General features: G+C 45.4%; 1 long non-coding RNA gene across 2 annotated transcripts; it reads right to left on the reverse strand.

The window, feature by feature from the left end:
• Window positions 1-6533: 6533 nt before the first annotated feature.
• LOC146252041 (uncharacterized) lies at window positions 6534-8000 on the reverse strand. 2 transcript variants are annotated; one of them, XR_014732138.1, is made up of 2 exons: window positions 7402-8000; window positions 6534-7097 (listed from the first exon to the last, which is right to left on the reverse strand). It is a non-coding gene; the product is annotated as an uncharacterized LOC146252041 (long non-coding RNA). The 2 variants fall into 2 exon arrangements; XR_014732137.1 differs by having other exon boundaries at window positions 7261-8000.
• Between the last annotated feature and the right edge of the window lie 9581 nt (window positions 8001-17581).

The raw sequence follows: 17581 nt of genomic DNA on the forward strand, positions 1-17581 counted from the left end.
ATGCAAATGTTTATTTGAGTTACATCAGAATACCTTACTCTGATCAAATGTAACACAAATATGTTTGAAACTCAGTCTTACTACTCTGCATTTATGTAAAAATGATTGTCCAAAACGGATGGTTGGATGCTCAAATGGTAGACCCGTGATCTACACAAGGTGTTTTTTTCTCCATGCCTAACCCATCTGGCTGTCAGGCTGGGTTTGATGTGTGAATCAGAAGTGAGGGGGGACGTACAGGATGGATACATGAAAGAGCATTCCAGTTCCCAGAAGAACCTGCCATGCCGTCTCATCTCTCTATGCTAATTCAGTCTCCCAATGATCCACCATAGTCATTAGTATTCTGAAGGTGAGAACCTGACCATAATGTTGTGTTAATAATTCATGACTTGGTGTCCATACCCTCTGAATAAACCTTCCTATCTGTGTTTGTCCCTGGGAACTCCATTCAGCTGGAGGCACAGCTGGCATAGAAGACCAGATATGGATGAAACTGTGTCTGTTCTTTAAATGATAATTCAAATTAGGTGTTGTTGGCTACAATAACCTTTACCAGTTCTTCTTTTTCATTCTCGGTATTCTTGGGTACTAGTTCTTGTTTTGAGCGTTTTTACGCTGTCATAAAGTACAGTACATTCAGTTTATTTTCCTCAGATAACGGATGATCCTCTAGCGTGATTTAACATTACAGGGTCCTTCCATGATGAAGTCTGGTGTAAAGCCAAGCTATGTATTCCTGGTAAAAGGCTGCATTATGCTTAGAAATCCTCAGAGGAGAAGGAATATTCCAGTCATAGGGTGTAACTCGTTACTCCAGCCAGGCCCAAGACCTTGATGGTAACATGGCTTCGTACGGTAGTGTTCCATGACTTAGGCCATGTTGTTAAAGTGGAGTAACTGAAAACAGCCTCTCCCAGCTGCTGGACTGGGGTTCACCCTCCCCCTGCCTGCCTTCCATCCAGAGCTGTGTATTTCTTGGACATGGGCCCAGGTATTACCACACACACTCAAACACTCACACCTAAGCACACCCAAACACACACACACACACACACACACACACACACACACACACACATAGCACAGGCAGGCCTAGCCCACCACCATGGGGAGCACACGCCTTGCAGCCAGATGAGTGAGGGGGATTGGAAAGGAAAGACAGAAAGAAGGGGTGTCTGAAGAGAAGAAAGGGAGGAGTGGTGCTGGGCTCTGTTAGGGTGGAGAGCTTTTGTTATGAGCCCAGATGATTTTGTTCTGCCATACGTATACTTTACCTTACTTGGTCATCAGGGAGCTTCCTAGTCTAGCAGCTTGATGTGTAGAGAGTCAAAAGTAGGACAGGGAACTTTAAAAGGCACAGCTGAAGGGACTTTACTGGAGTTGCAGAAGAATTTTATTTTCTGTGGTTTTCTTTGGAAAGTGAAGGATGTGGGATGTAATTTGTGGTTTAGAAGGGAGTGGGTACAGTCTGTTCCTGCTATAGGGGCAGCTGCCACAGTGTGGGGTGTTTAGAGACATTTTAAGACGTCCTCCCTGTGCCATGCTAAAAACATTTGGGGCATGTCTCAAGTCTCTGGTGATGTCACTGCCGTGCCAAATGTGATGTGGAAGTACTGCATTTCAAGCCGAACTATAAGGTACGTATGTCTGTGCTAATGACCAGCCTATATGGAGACAGACCACGGAGGGTGGCTACCCCCTGACCACAGGGCCCGCTCTGCAGTCTGCTCCGGATGTTTCTCTAGTCTGATCAAATAACATTCTTGTCTCTAAACCGGTTTCCTATCCACAACCCAGGAAATATATCATCACTGGCATGTAACTTACAGTCCGAGCTTCAGGAATCCAGATTCATGGTTATGTAGGCAGAGTCAACAGTAACCAGAACCCTTGAATGTTTTATTTGGGAAAAAAAAGTTTGGAGGTACTGGAAAATAAAAACTATTCTCTCCACTCTATTATCTATGTCTATTATCAAGAAGTCACACTCTGCATAAATGAAAGTAAAATGGAAAGGGACGTTCTTTCATTTTTGCTCTGAAGTTTGTCACTAATTGAATACAATTGTGCCCACGCTCGTATCTAAACTTATAGATAACCACTATATGGGTTGTTACATGGTAACACAGTTATTTGTCAATGTAGTATGTTCAGTGCTTCTAAAGTATGTGCTATTGTGGATACATGATACACTTCCACATAACTCTTCCTCTTATCATACCTTTCTAAACCTTACATACATAGCAGAGGCTGGAGGTAATTTTGAGATGCTATTATCTGTAAGTCGAGCTGATCTCCAGAGTTGAGACAGGAAGGTCTCTGGCTGGTTAGAAGGCACCATGCCGCTGAGACGGCTCAGCCTGCGGCGGCTCTGTTTCCTCGACATGTACCTTCCCGTGCTGATGGGGAGATACAACACAGGGAAGCTGTTTCAGCTGTCTCAAGGAAGTGTGTTTTTTGGGGGGAGAGACTAGACACTCGGTATTCGTGCCATCAAAAGCTAAAGAAGGTTTGAAGTACTTACTGTCGAGAGCTTTGTCTGTTGGTCTGTGACTGTAAGACAGATAGCAGCAGTGACACTGTAGAGGCCAGGACATCTGATCTGAGGCAGCCTGGCTCTGTGACAGGGAAGGGAAGGGAGCAGACTGAAACACAGGACAGAGAACATTACTTATTTACTGTGTGTGTGTCTGAAGCTTGCCCCTGGTGCCTGTCTGCCCACCCTTGCTCCTCATTTCTGACACATAGAAGAACCAGGGACCAGGCTGGGAATTCTGCTGGAGTGTCCTAGACTTGTGATAACGGTGTGTGTGTGTCAGTGCTGAGGTGGAGTATACTGACAGTGGTCCTGTTGTGAAGTGACACTGGCCTGCCTCTTGATAACCGGCTGACTTGATGAACTAACACGATTCTGTACCTCGGATACTATCTGGAGCTGGGAAATTCCACTCACTGGCCCTTTGATGGTCTCCTGTCCTGGTTTCTGACAAGCGAGCGCTTTTCTCAGCCAAGAGGAGCAGTCTGGTTTGGAAAAACGACAACCTGCCAGAAGGACGTGTGGTTCTTCTTCTGTGGTGAGTGAAAGAGAGAGAAAGAAATATAATTGGCTTGCATACGTCAGCAGGGCCAGTTAGCTGAGTTATTTTGATACTTTGGTTATAAGGAGGACCTGCCGAGACAGTGCTGTTCACTTTGTAATTGTTTTGCCATTAACTGTGTCCTTTCAAGATATATGTATACTGCCAAGTACAGTATGGTCACAAAGGGGTTGCAGGCCCAACTGTTAGAGGTTGCAGTTGAATCAGCATCTTTCCCCACAGCTGTGTTTGGGATTGATTTGCACCCATGCTTACCAGGTGGAAAATGTGTTTCTGCTGTATTAATCTGCATCCTCTGGCTGTTGCCAGCCTGCCTCCAGCTGCCTTGTGTCATGTTGTACAGCACTATGGTTTTAAACCAGGTCTATAGCCACAGTGAAGACTCAATACTTGACAACAGTGAATGTGACCCAAGCTTAAGCTGTCTGTGAATACAAGGTTCCTTCAAACATCTGGGTCTGCTTGTCAGTGTCCACACCTCTGAATAATGTAAAATATTGCTGCTAGAGGGCCATATGAATGATATGCACTGAACACACATGTTGTGTGTGTAAAATACTGAACTCCTGCTTTGTGATTCATTCAGACAAGGAACCAAATCCCTACCTCAAGCTATAAAGTGCTAAGCATGTCCTTTACCCTAGTGCTACAACACATGGAAAATGAACACATTTAACAGTGAGAGCAACAGCCGTTTTTGCATCTTCTTGTCTTGTCTTGGAATTTCAGAGTAGACGTCGATGATGGTAGATAAAACTGTCATAGATGTATTGCAGAAGCGTGTGACTCATTATTTTGAGCTGTAGTCTTCAGCTTTGAAGTGCTAATGCCTCTCATAGCTCGTAGGCTTGTTTACCTGATATGAACGCAGAGCTTGGAAAGGAGGATGTTTTTCCTACATTGATGCTTTATCCGATGATGACATATAGTGTACGCCAGATATCCTAACAGCCCCAGTCTCTCTCAGGATAATCCTGTTGCATTATATTCTTGTCTGCTTGTCTTGGATATAGGGTTGAAAAAGCCTCAACGCCTGCTACAGCACTTGGGCTCCTGTGTGTAGTCTGTGTGTCTGGGAGTGCTCGGAGGGGAACGCTGCCACCCCGTCCTGTGTGTAATCTGTGTGTCTGGGAGTGCTCGGAGGGGAACGCTGCCACCCCGTCTTGTGTGTAATCTGTGTGTCTGGGAGTGCTCGGAGGGGAACGCTGCCACCCCGTCTTGTGTGTAATCTGTGTGTCTGGGAGTGCTCGGAGGGGAACGCTGCCACCCCGTCCGGCACATCTGCGTTAGCGCCCCTTGTGTCGTTTCCCATTTGATGACATATTCCTTTGCATCTCTTTACAGTGGCAGGCGAATAATGAGAGAGTGTGCTGCATTAACTTATGTAATGGTAGGAGAGAGGAGGGGTAGAGTGAAGGGAGGGAGGGGTGGGGGGGGAAGAGGACAGGAGAAGAGTGATGAGCTCATGTTGCTGCACTGCAGCTCGGATACACACACTCTGCTCCTTGTGGTTTATTTCCACACGCTCACACAGGCGCGTGCACACACACACGCGCGCGCGCGCACACGTGTCTATGCACACGTCCACGCGCATGCCCGCAGCTAGACGCCTCAGTGCAAAAATTAGCTTCCAATTGAGCCCTCTGCTGCAACATTACAAGGCTTGCAGCAGCTTCAGATCAAAATCTCTGTCTCTACTAGTCTTGTGACGCCTAAGGACACTCCATTTCTACTCACAATGTTTTTTTTTATGGATGTGAGGATAGGAGTTTGGGGGTGGTGGGGGGCAGATTGAGAGACTGAAAGAGAGCAAGAGAGAAAAATGGGTACACAGGCAGAGCGTGAGACAAGGAGACAATGACCATGCATTTAGGATGTTAAATAACCTAACCTATTAAATGCATTTCAGGTCTGTGTCTCCCAGTGAGAAAGTGTGTAGTGCTTCAGTATATAAGTGGACTGACTGCCTTGGGTAAATCACTAACATTAGACCTTCAGCCTGGATTGTAGAATCATGCTGATATATTGATGCCTCCTCATCTTAACTGTCTTAACTGTCATTAGATTAGATCTATCATTAGATCATGTTCAGCACAGCCTTCGCAGAGGGCTTAATATTACACGGTCATATCTGAATCTGAACCACTCTTTGCATCCAGCCCTGCCATGTCACAATAATGGCTAGAATACACCTTAAAACATGAATGAAATGAATCCCGACCTAATGTTCTCAGGCCTTTATCATAAATAGCAATGGTTTACTCACACCCACAAGTCTTATACATTAGGACCCCTGCATCTAAAATTGCTACCTGCCACCGTGAGAGAAATTGCAGAGTTGTCACCAGTGTTTTGATTGTTGCTTGTAAATAGTTATTACACTGAAATATTTGGGCTGGTTAGGCTGCATGTAGCAGTCTTTGTGTTTGCTCATGTATGTGTGTTGTGTTTGTATGCCGAACATTTTCACCACCATCTCTCTCTACAACAATCTTCCCTGTCAACCCTTTCTGTTGTCTTGACAACCATGTGCATTTAGCCTTCAATGGGGAGAACACGTGCCCCCCCCCCACCACCACCAGGACACACCTACTGAAGGTCTGCCTCCTGTAACATCTCTGTAGAATGCCTTTTATCAATGACATCATTCAACATTTTGACAAGTCACCCTCGCTCAATACTGATGCAGTTGTTAGTTATTATTTGGCTGCGTTTCAGAGAGCGGCTTGGATGGCTACAATGTTCTACTTCACAGGCTGATAGAGAAAGTGTGCAGCCTGCTGTCCAGACAGGGATGTAGAGGGGAGACCTCTCCTGCAGTACTGGGGGCCATCAAGCCTCCCACTGACAGCAGAAAAGCCTTGAACACATTAAGACTGACAGATCAAACCATGTCTCTCCATACAACCCTCTACATCTCCTCTCCACAGCAGCCCAAATGAGCTCCCTTGAGGAAGAAAGGATGAAGTTATTTTCCCTCTTTCAGTTCTCACATCCCTTCCCAATTTCCATTCTTTCTTATAGATATGCTGATCCTCCTCTCCTTTTCCACAGTCTGTCACTCATGTTAATCCCTCCTTGCCGTGTGTGGGTGACGTTTGTGGAATGTCTGTGGATGGAATCTGAGGGATACCTAGTGAGCCCGAGGTCTGAGCTGCGTCAGGGAGCCTCAGCCACAGTAGGCTTCTGACTGTACAGCACTCTGGCTCCCTCTGTTGGTGGGAACAAACCTCAACAGAGGACAGCAAATGAATCTGAAATTATATCACCGTCATTATTGTTCACACTCAAAGCACTCCCGTTCAGGGACTTATGCTCACAAAATTGGACTGACTCACTGGTTGCATATTAAAGCCCACACTGATAAATGTTGTGGAATTATATATTCCATATTCTGTGAACCAGTCAAGGATATAGGTCCACTGTGGAACATTGTGGGATATATTTATATTTAATGATGGGTACATATTCCACTGTGAGCCATAAAAGGGTAGAGAAATGACAAATGAAAGAAAATGGGAGCTTCAGCTGTCCTTGTGTGATAGCCCACTGAGGCTGTTCAGCCTTGCAGTGTTTTTTCTTCCACCAGTACCTCTCTCTTACTCTCATTTTCTTGTTCTCCCCGTCTCTCCTGGCTTCGTTCCAGCAGCAGCCCCATCAGATTACAGCAACACAAGGGAGATTAATAGCCAGTATTTACTTACCTATTGTTTTCAGGTAATGACTGGCATATGGGAGTGCAGAGAGAAACCAAAGCAAAAAAAGACTGGCATATAATTTGTTCACTCTGGTACCTACCTGCAATATAAAAACAGTCTAGAAACAGAGTTCCTGAAGACACATGCATGGTACACACATCTGTCACTGCAGAGATGGAACTGCTGTACTCTAGCCCAGGCTCCATTGTCTTAGGGAAAGGAATTATGTATTTCCAGGATATGTCCGAGTCTGTTACTGAAGGTTCTGGAACATTGTATTCAGCAATGGCCCAGAGCACTACGCAGGATAGGACAGGATAGGGCAGAGCAGGGCAGGGGAGAGGAGGACGTAGGGGTTGAAGGAAAGAGATGGATGAGAAGGTTTCCCGTAAGCTTCTCTGATACCGTTTAACTGACAACGCCTTCTGTTGGAGATGGTGCAATCACATGCCGACACTCACACTGATGAATTCACTGTTCCAAAATGGCGGTGAGAGCAGGTTCTGTTTTTCTAATTGGTACAGGAGTTTTACTGATCCCTGATGGAACTCCAATACTTCCAATACTCCAATATCTTCTGAGGCACAAGTGATTGAAATTACCTTTAAACAACACTGTTCTGTGTGGTACTGCATCTCCTATTAGACTGTGTAGAATGTGTGGCAGGCGAGGGAATGTGTGGTGCTCAGATTTCCCCTCCAGTGCCGTCATGTGTCCTGGTGGGAAGGCAGAAAAACAAGTGGTGACCTTGCAGAGTTGCAACACACACAAACATGCACACACACGCAATTACGCACGGTCTGAACACAACACAGAGTTAGGGCACAGCTTGGCCAAAGCCAGAGGATCAACACAACAGCTGAACAAATGACCTGCGAGAGAGAGGGAGAGAGAGGGCGAGAGAGAGAGAGAGGGAGAGGGCGAGAGAGAGGGCAAGAGAGAGGGAGAGAGAGGGCAAGAGAGAGTGCGAGAAAGAGAGGCTGAGGGAGAGAGGGACAGAGAGAGAATGCAGCTGAAAGGGAAAATATCCAATGAGGGTCCAAGGTAGAGGAGGACAGTATATACATATTTGAGAGAAACGGGGCAAGAGAGGCAAAAGAAACAGGGAATGAGAGGCGAGGGACGAAAGAGAAAGACAGGAGCAGTAACGAGAGTGAGTCAGAGAGATGAGAGAGAGACGGGGGGAGGGCCCGACTCTATAGAGGGAGGTGTGCGAGAGAAAGATAGAGCCTCCCCTTTCCATTGACGTTTGGGTAACATGCTGATGACTAGAGAGTAAATCTGTCAGCTGGAGGTTCCTGGTGCTGTGTGTGTGTGACAACCCCAGACTCCTACTCCAGCCCAGCTCTCTCTGTCTCTACTCCTGCCTGCTTGCTAGCAGCCCGCTCAGCTGTCTCTGAGCAGCATACAGTAGCATACCCGCGTGCCTGGGGCTGTTGGATACACCTGGACCCAGCTGCGTGTGACCTGATGTTCAAGATGGAGGCACAGGTAGGTGGGCTTGTGAGGACTGTGTGTTGCTGCAGGGGTTGACGCTGTGCTGCTGTGATGGAGGGGCAGGTGTTTTCAGGGGCAGGCACAGCGCGTGTGTGTGTGACAGTGTGTGTGTCAGTGAAGATATTCAGAGGTCTGCTGCTGAGCAGGGCTGACTGGGGTGGTATGTTGGAGTGCCGGCTCCGCTGTTCTCCAGTCTGATGTCATACTCACGCTGAAGCCCAGTGCCTCGAGGAGGAGGGGGTGTTTGTGTTTGTGTGTGTTCGTGTTTGTGTGTGTCAATAATGACATTTTTTTTAAATATGTGTCTTAATAACATGAAACGATAGACTGTTTAGAAATGTGTGTGAGTTCACCCGCCTAAACAGGGAAGATGTGCATGGTCCTCTGGATCTGTAGGTCCTCTGTTTCCTGAGTAGCGATTCCTCCCTGTCCTGCGAGTGTCAGTGTGTGGCTGGTTGAGGGCAGCCCTTTCCTCCCAGCCCATGATGTCCTGGGTGAGTCACTGCAGAGCCCTGTGGGATCAACCTCTCGTGTTAGCCTCTCCTCTTCACCCTGTCGCCGGGCCTCTGATGATGACTGCTGCATTAGTTCACCATAGCTAGTAGTTAGTGAGATGCAGGCGGCACGGCTATCCAACAGACCTTTGCCTGTTTACCCTCGCTTCTTCTCCTCTCAGAACTGCTGACCTGTCCTGTACTCATTAGAGCTGTTTACAGAATGGATGGCCGACCAGGAGGATCGTTAGAGGACATTAGATGCATAGAGCGTGAGGAGGGCTTCTGTCATCAGTCATATGGGAAGCTACAGAGCTCTACTGTATGCAGACACGCCGCTTTGTGTGGACTGGAGCCAGGGTTTTCTTCTCCACTAACCCGTGTTTTTCTATATTTCCTATTTTGTTTTCTCTCTTTTTCTTTCTCTTTTATTTCTCTATCTCTCTTTCTCCATCTTAAGTGTTCTTTTGGTCAAAATAATGAAATACAGGATTTCCCCTTGGGGGAAACATTACAGAATACAGAACTTTGAATATCCGGTGTTTTGTAAAAGATTGCATTTGTATGTGTTTGTCAATAGAAGGGAGGTCAACAGAAAATTATGAAATAACATACTTGACATAATTTTACTGCTACTCATCAGAAAAACACGGTGAGAGGGAAGGTTAGTGCAGATGGGCTTCCCTACTGCCACTATATTTACCTCCTTTCCTGAAAACCATTTCACCTTGTGATTTACAAATCAATGTTTATGCACTCAGCCTCCAGGTCGAGAGTGAGACAAAGTGGGCTTGTCGCCTCCACAGTGGTCCTCCTGTGAAGCTGTTGGCAGGAAAGGGCAGGCTGCTAGCACTCAGACCCAGCAACACGTCTACATATGTGTGGAGGGGGTCATGTCCTGTCAGCAGGGCTAGTGTGAAAGAACTCAGTCACACCTGTGGGACTGGTTGGGACCACACTGGCCCTGCAGCTCTGTATCTCTGATAGGAGATAGTCCCCTACAACAAGAGGCTTGGGGACATAGGGGTGCTCTGGGAAAGGACTACTTCCACCATTCACAGACCAACCTTTCTGTTTATCGAAAGAAGTTTCCCTTTACCAGATAGAAAGTGTCACTCAAAATGGGACCCTTCCAGGTTTAATTGACTCTACCCAGCTTAGAGATACCTTTATCCACAATGAGTAGAAATCTAAGCCAGTCTTGGACTAGCAGATTGAGCTAAATCATCTCAGTATGTAGATATGGTCTATGAAAACAGATTCCACCAGTAGAGAAAACACAGTGGACCAGTCCATGTTTATCTATGTCACTCTTCAGATTACATTTGGGGTGCGTCTGTACTTTTTAGTATGGTGAGAATTGCTCACACAGATCCTGCCTTTAACCAACCTCGAGGAGAAGGAAGTACCCTGGATAACGTAGCCAGTTCTTTAAGGCTATTTGCTGTCATCTTCTCTCCATGAACTGGACATTTCCAAACATCCCGTGTCCTTCACTGGAGCTGGCACACTCAGAAATCCCATCCCTCCTACTCACGTCTGCCCCTTTAATCCGAGCTTCTCATATAATTGACAGGTGCAGGAGCGGTCACTCCAGGGTCATCCACACTGCAGTCTGTTCAGCTCCCCCTGTTATCCTCTGAGGGGGAGAGATGGGGCGTGGGGGTTTAATGAGTTACTCAGGGTGTTTGGATCAATGCACACTGCAGCCCACTGAGACTGGGGATGTGCTTCACGTCAATAAAACCAAAAGCCCCCTGGAGCGTAGATCACACCTCGCAGGCCAGGGTAGTGGACAGATTTACACCCGATCTGGAATCCATTTTTCCCTGATGACCATTACTCCTGTTTTTCCTCCTGTGAGCCTAATTGGAGCAGAGGTAGTTGTGAGCTTTGTGTTGATGCTGGTGTTTCATAACCACTGCATGAGGCTTCTCTGGCCGCGTCTCTGAAAGGATGGGATTGAGATCCCTTGCCTATTGAGTTCCAATACTTGTTGGATGACATCCAATAGGCTGTGGCTCTTTAATGAATTAAATGGGCAGAAAACAAAGTTACCCAGTGTCAGGTCGTTTGTCATGAAAATAGCACTGTAATCCGTGCTCCCATACGTAGCCATCTTTCTTGGAAATGTCTTGGCACTATTTCAGATGGAGTTTATCAAATCTATTAACTAAACCTGGAACTGGGAACTCAATTTATTGTACAGAACACTCTGACTGGCTTATCGACTTGTTTTTATGACAAATCCCGGGACTTCATGTCCCTGCTTGCCTGCTTGGATGGGGTTTTTGTTAAGTACATACGATTTGCTGACATAGGCTCTTTCTCATCTTGCTGGAAGTAAAGTATGAATGGAATTCGCTCAGTCAGGATATCTTGTTCCACTGGAATGTTTCGACATGAATACATTTCTCAGCATTCTCGTGACTTGCAGGAAAGTTGACTTAGCTGTACATTTTTTGAATGAAATGATGGTTTGTGGTGGGCCAAAACTTTGAGATCTTAATAAAAATGTTTGGCCTTTATATGCTGCCTTCTCTTTTTTTGAGGCGACAATGTGGATAAACCTACAGTAGTGGTAGTGAAGGACTTAGTGTGTCCCGATAACAGAACCAACCCCAGCATTTGCATCCAAGTATTATAAAGGGCACAGAAGATGGACAAGTCATGAATAATTGCTTGTCTAATTTCCCATGTCATTGTTGAGATGCTTTCAGGCAAAGCTTTCAATTAATATTTAAATACTAATGATCAAGGTCCCATTGCAGTTGGAAAAAAACACAAATGTCCTCGGTTCCTGTTACCAGTAAAGTGATCCTCTCAGTTCTCTGTGGTGCTTTTTAAATAAGAGGGTTTGGATCTGGTTGTTGTTTTCCTGTCAGATTTGCAGAGTTTTGGAAAAAGAGCAGCCTAGAGATGGCAGGATTTCCTTTAACACTTTCTAATGCCCTGATTCTGCAGTTCCCTATATTAGACTGGTTTTAGGGGTCAAATATCTCCACTTTAGATCCCACTAAATCCTCTCCACAGGGTATGATTTACCGGATTACAGGACATCTCTTACTGTGCAGGCCTTGTGTTTCCTCTGTTAAACCTAGTTTCTTCCATTTGGTGTAGATCTACTTAGCTAATGGTGTCACTCAGGCCTAATTACACCTCAGGTCATTGTCACAGAGAATGACTGAACTGCACAATCACAATTCTTCTCTGAATGTGTATTCAATCATTCAGTCCACTTCTAAAATAATATTATGTCTCATGAATTATTATACCCCTGTCTGGGCCGAAAGGAATAGCCCATTAAAATTAAATTCTGTCTGTTCTCACATTATAAGAAAGAGCTTTAAGTATGACAGAAATTATGAAAGTCATTAAAGCATATCTCTCACTGTCCCTAATTCCCAACCTTAGCAAGTCTCTCTTTTATGTTATAGGTTTATTGGAGGATAATACACATATTTGACTGGCCAGTCTGGACACTCTGACAGCTTGCTGTCTTGCAGGGAAAGTCATGTTTCTCCACTCTGTATTTTCCCTCATCAAAGATATAGAATGTGCCATACAGCAGGCTTTAGAAAGGCAGCCTTTATGCCCTGGGCCAACACAAACAATGTCCTAGAGCAGAAGGCAGAGCTGGGAGGCGCTCCTCCAGGCTCAATAGCTCCAGTGTGTGTGCCCGTGACTAGGGAGGCCACTGGGGCACAGCGGCCAGCATCAGGGCCTGGGCAGGGCGGCAGACATCAGTGATGGAACTCCAAGGCTGAGGGGGAACACAGCTAAATAAACTGTGCTGGAGTGGTTGGACAGCTGTGTTTAGGGAGGTGTGTGAAAGTGGAAGCTATGTTCCTGGAGAAACAGCTTTTATGAATGTTTGTGTCTGTGTGTTTGTGTTACATTTGTTCACGTTATCTGTAGATTTTATGTTTTCTAATTTTTGGCAAACATTACATTACATTTGTCTTGTTATTGATACATGAAGTACTACACAAGGCAATGATGGCATTGGAACAATGGTTAATATCAAAGTTAATGTAATCACCTCATTTGTGATCCTTGGTGTGAAGGACTAGTAATGCAGCTTCATCAAAACAACTGTTGCCTCTATTGAGAACACCCCCGCCAGTCAGTTTGCTCAAAACAGCAGCATTATTAGATTTTATTGTTCATTCATGTCCTCAATCTATTGCAGTGTGAATCAATCATCCATAAACAGGCTAGGGAATTTATTTTCTGAATCGTTTTTTTCTTGAAGGAGAACAGGTATTAGGCATCTGTCTATTTTCATGGTTTTCTGAGACAGTTTCTCTCTCAGATGGGTAGAGGCCTTGGAAAATCAATTTGTGCACCGGACCAAGGAAGAAGATCAGAGGGAGCTGTTTTCAGAGTGTTTGGCATCTGTGACTGTGTCTGTCTTTTGATGGATGGGTCATCACGGTGCTGTTAGACCAGGAAGAATATGCTTGATTTACTTTCTGGGAGTCTTGACTGTTTGAAGAGCAGTGCTGTAAATGCATTCTGAATGTATCTGTATGTAGACAGACTAGTTAGTATGCACTGCATAGACTGCTGACAGCTGTACTATATGATATGAAGTGTGCCCCCAAATACCTCCACCACACACAGACCCATGCATTGACACCACATGCCTTTGGAACAGGTGGGACCCTGAACTAGTGACTCAAATAGACCTTCTGCTCAACAGGGAAAACAGGTCAGGGTCTTTTTTCATCCATAAGCCAATGACAATTCAACACCCCCATTCCACACACACACACACACACACACACACACACACACACACACACACACTTATACAAAGATACACTTGTACATACAGACACCCCACTGACCTCCATAGTCACTGTTCAGGCCTCCTCATTTGACGTGACTTCACACCCTATCTCAGAAAAGCTTGCTGTCGTTGTGGTGCTGTCACACTGCTGTGTCTACTCTGGCCAGCAGGCGGCACTCTCATGTTGAATCTAACCTGGGATGGTGTGTTGGACAGCTGTGTCACATGCTCCTGCAGCCATCCTGGGTGTGTCTATACCCACTATGGTCACTCATACTGGGCCGAGCTATTCTCTGCAACAACCATACGGGGTATCGCATTGCCTGCCATGACTCAGACATCACTTTAGGTCTACATCAGGCATTTCCTGTTCTGCCCTCTTATCACCTCAGTGTCATACTTGACAAAGTCAAGTCAGTAACCTACTGTAGACCCTCCACTGTAAGAGGCCCTACTGAGTGTGACATGTTTTACTGCTGGGTTACTTCAGAATGCCTTCCTCCTGGTGAGGTGTGTTTCCCAGCAGGTGTGTTGTCTCCCATGTCACATGGGTCTATTTATAGCTGCTTGGATCTGGACTGGAGTGGGATTCTGCACTGGCGCAAGGCCTGGATGGGTAACAGTGAAACATGACCAGTGGTGACTTTACTGTAACTGAGGACAAACATCCCAACATCACAAAGGAAACCATGTAAAAGGGCTCAGTCTCTACTGTGTGAATAGATAGGATTTAGAAATGGTATGTGACAGGATTTGCACAGCCTTATCTCCTGTGCTGCGGATTCTTCATGAAATCAGTGAAGAATATGTATTTGGCACCTTTACCTTACATTGCACATTGTAAACTGAGTGATCAGAAGGGTGTAGGCTTCACTGCTGTGGGCAACAGTCAACGTTGGGAGACTTGTATTAAGGCGCCACATTCATAATTACAAATAATTATGGCTGTGTGCAGAACAAAGACAATCCTTGTGTTGCCTGCAAGCAATTAGAACATTACATTCCATTGTAAATAATGCAAAAGATTATGACATAACTGATTCCGTAATATGGAATCAGTTTTCTTATAGTCCCTCAATCTTGTCACATCTACACATTGCCTGTGTGTGCGTTTGATATTCCCAACACATTGTGCCTGTTTTTAAGTGGGAAGACTTAGGCATCTTTAACTGATGTAGAGACACGTTTCAGACCAGCCTCTCAGACATCACTAGGCGCTGATGATATTTGATGGTTCCCTGACGATCCCAGAGGCAGAACATCTGTTCCAACTTCTCTGCCAGGACCTGATGAGCAAACGCTGCAGATCCTTTAATTGCTGTCATACCAGCCCTGTTCATACATCTGCTGCCAGGTTTTAACTTGGTACAGTTCTGCACTCAGTCCTAAAAGCTAACAGGAAAAATGTGTATGCATTTTTTTTTACTAGTCCCCTCAAATTCAACAAAATATTTGGGGCCTCCCTACATCTTTTTTAAGATTGTTCCGTATCAAACAATGACATCACAGATTGAGTTGCTGCCAGACTAGGCCAGAGTTTTTTCCAGTGCTAGAGCAGTTCTCTGTGTCTCAGCTTCCAGCACAAGCAAATATGAGAAACGGTGTATGACATCATATAGTGAACAGACAGCACAGCTCGGTTATATGCAACACAGGAATCAGCAGCCCAGTCTTTAGGAAACAACTGTTTCAATGGAAAACAACACTTGCATTCCTGTGCTGTATTCAAAGTCTCTCTTCATTCATACTTTGTCATTTTGAGGAGCCAAGATGTAAACCCTTTCCCTGAGGTGTCTAACGTATGAGACCATAGCAGGGGATTCAAACTTCACCTTGTAGCAGATGTCCTGTATCTAGTTTCTCCGGGGCTGGTGTGGTGAGGAGAGGGCTGGGAGCATGGAGCGGAGAGCCGTTTGGAGAAGATGGAGAAGGAACGTGCATGCAGGGAGGCATTGAGCTGAGGGGAAGGTTAGGGGAGTGTTTTATGAGCTCGAGGAGGGCCTCCTGTTGGAATTCCCAACTATGACATCATCCCAGACCAGACCAGACTAGAGGGCTGTGCAGACTGAGAGAGGGATAGTGGAGAAAGAGAGAGAGAGAACTAACAAGAACGGGATGAAGCATTAAACGTTTAGCTTTTATCGTGCTGAAATGAGTTAGCAGCTGGTATTTAGGCCTAATATTCTGTGTGCTCACATCCTGTACCCCATACTGTCATGGCTATCGTGATCTGCTGATTATGTTTGAACATCGTGAGCTCATCCTCAGAGCATACATGTCATACAGAGATAGCATTATCAAAGACTTAGTGGACTTGAGGTTTGAAATATAAAGACCTACGTAATCTCTCAGAAGTGTTAAGAGACCGTGTCTAAAACCCTCTCTTCAGACAAAACTTCATGTTGTATTCCCAAATACCACCAAGGATTATATTTTTGTCAAATCAAACAACAAAATAAACCACTGCTTCAGTGGTTCCACTAATTCAATGAGCTCACATCATAGCTCATATGTTTCCTCTCATATCGGATTTAAGAACAAGTCCGTCTGTTAGTTCATTTGAGGAAGTCTGAAATGCCATTCCTTCTTTTTCTTCCTCTTTGAAGAGCTATAGTGATAGGTCTACTGTTAGGGAGGTCTGGATGGAGGTCAGTGGAAAGACAGGATCATTTATATGTCAGGAGAGGTGTGAGAGCTGAGTGGATAATCTTCTCCATACTGTGAGTCTGTCTGTCTGTCTGTCTGTCCGTCTGTCTGTCTGTGCCTGTCTGTCTGTCTGTCTGTCTATCTCTTCTCTCTCTCTCCTCTCTGTTCGTCCTCCAACAGAGACATCTGCTATATCCATAAGCCTTATCTTCCTCTGCGCTTAGATACACATTTTTAAGTATGTAAATGTGTCTCTCGAGCTTTTCCTCTCTCTCTCTATCTCTCTCTCTATCTCTCTCTCTCTTTGCATTTTCAATCTATCTTTTGAAGTCCCAGATGAAAAGGGGGCCAAAGGAAGCAATCATTTTCTCTGCGGGGAGGAAGAGGGTCCAAGCTTGTAATTAGAGGACATCACCACCTTCCTCCTTAGACACGCGTGTCAGTGATTGGTGTCCCTGCGAACTCAACCCATCTGGGAACTATTCTCCTCTATTTCCTGTGCCTGTTGTCATTAGACACAAACTACCTCTGAATGGGGTGCTAGTTGAGCAGCCTTCCCACCCCCGCCTCCATGTGTCATTATTGTCTGGCCAGTCATGTCAGCTCTAAGGAGCCAAAAGACTGGAGCACTATCACAAGGTAATGTTATCCAATGTCTTGTACACTTGGTTAACTGAGCTTCGCAACCACAATGGAAGCGTGTTTGTGCTCTAACCTCCCATGACAAGACATGAGAGAACTCAGGACAGAGAGCTAATAGATGGTCAAGTGAAATGACTAGAGAATTAAGAGCAAAGTGTGAAAAAGGACTCTGGGGCGTCTCATGGGATTACCTTTTGGGATTGCATTAGGAAAGAGGACAGTGAGCTAAACCCTTTCCAGGACAACCCTTTTTTCTCTTTTTCTTCTTTCCACTTATTGTGTATCTAAACAGTTAGCCCTGAAAGGCTCTATTAATAGAGGTGCTTCCACATCTCTCTGCCTTGGCCATCTCCTCCCACTTACATTCATCCACTGTGCTGATGAAACATCCAAAAGGATCCAGCCTTCACTCACTCACTCACTCACTCACTCACTTCCAACTCTATTTTTATCTCTGTTTTTAAACACTCTCTCTCTACGTCCTTTCTTTAGCAAAATGTTATCCCAGCATCTTCCATTAACCTGTGCCTTTCCACCCAGTTTCTCTTTACAGTCCTATCCCAGTTACACAACACACCTCCTCTCCCTCACCCCTTCTCTTGCTCCCTTGTGTCCATCATGCCTCTCTACCTTATCGTTCTCCCTTCTTTCCTTTCCATCTCCTCCCTCCCTTCCTCTGTTAGCATGACTGAATCACATTTGCAATCC

Source organism: Hypomesus nipponensis, chromosome 18, assembly GCF_054491055.1.
Source record: "Hypomesus nipponensis isolate SF chromosome 18, ASM5449105v1, whole genome shotgun sequence".
Taxonomy (NCBI): domain Eukaryota; kingdom Metazoa; phylum Chordata; class Actinopteri; order Osmeriformes; family Osmeridae; genus Hypomesus; species Hypomesus nipponensis.